This window comes from Propithecus coquereli, unplaced genomic scaffold, assembly GCF_000956105.1.
Source record: "Propithecus coquereli isolate 6110/MARCELLA unplaced genomic scaffold, Pcoq_1.0 Scaffold1673, whole genome shotgun sequence".
NCBI lineage: Eukaryota > Metazoa > Chordata > Mammalia > Primates > Indriidae > Propithecus > Propithecus coquereli.
Window position 1 is genome coordinate 5,393 of NW_012141336.1, and position 848 is coordinate 6,240.

At 65.7% G+C, this 848-nt stretch overlaps 1 pseudogene; it reads right to left on the reverse strand.

Annotated features, from left to right (window-relative positions):
• Positions 1-554: 554 nt before the first annotated feature.
• LOC105808096 lies at positions 555-757 on the reverse strand (annotated as a pseudogene).
• Between the last annotated feature and the right edge of the window lie 91 nt (positions 758-848).

Genomic DNA, 848 nt, shown 5'->3' on the forward strand with positions numbered 1-848 from the left:
TAATCCCAGCACTCTGGGAGGCCGAGGTGGGTGGGTCGCTCGAGGTCAGGAGTTCGAGACCAGCCTGAGCAAGTGCAAGACCCTGTCTCTATTTAAAATAAAAACTTAGCTGGGAGTGGTGGTGCACACCTGTGGTCCCAGCTACTCGGGAGGCCGAGGCAGGAGGATCGCTTGAGCCCAGGAGTTTGAGGTTGCAGTGAGCTAGGATGACACCACTGCACTCTACCTGTGGTGACTGGTGACAGAGCGAGATTCTGTCTCAAAAAAGAAAAAAAAAATCTTCCTAACAGTTTAAGAGTCGGAAGCCTGGTCCGCAATCTCCCTCGTCCTGCCCTGCAAATTCAGGCGCTCGCAGCCCGCCAGGAGCACCCGCCCGGGTCCCTCCTCCCAGCCAGGTGCTGGGCAAGCGGGCGGTTTCTCTTCCAAATTCCCTCTTACCCCCGGCCCTTAGGGCGGTCTCAGCCCAAGTGCCAGAGAGAGGAGAGTGGCCGGCGGGGCAGGCACGGGTGTCGGGAGGACCGGGGAGGGAGCAGGACCGGGGTTCCGGCGCTTACCCCAGGAAAGTGAGGAAGCGCGGGTCGGTGGCCAGGTTGGCGTCGATGGTGAAGGACAGGAAGGCGGGGCTCAGCAGGTGCAGCGGCCGCTCCGTGCGGAAGTCCAGCTCCACCCCGTCCCCGGCGCCCCGGCAGAGCGGCCCCAGCGGCGCCAGGAGCAGCAGCAGCCGCAGCCGCAGCGCCGGCCCCGGGCGCGGCAGCATCTCGCTCACCTGGCCGCCCCGCCAGCCGCCGCAGGAGGACACCCGGCGCCCTAACTCCCGCGGCCGGCGCGGCGCCCTTTTCTCCTCCCCC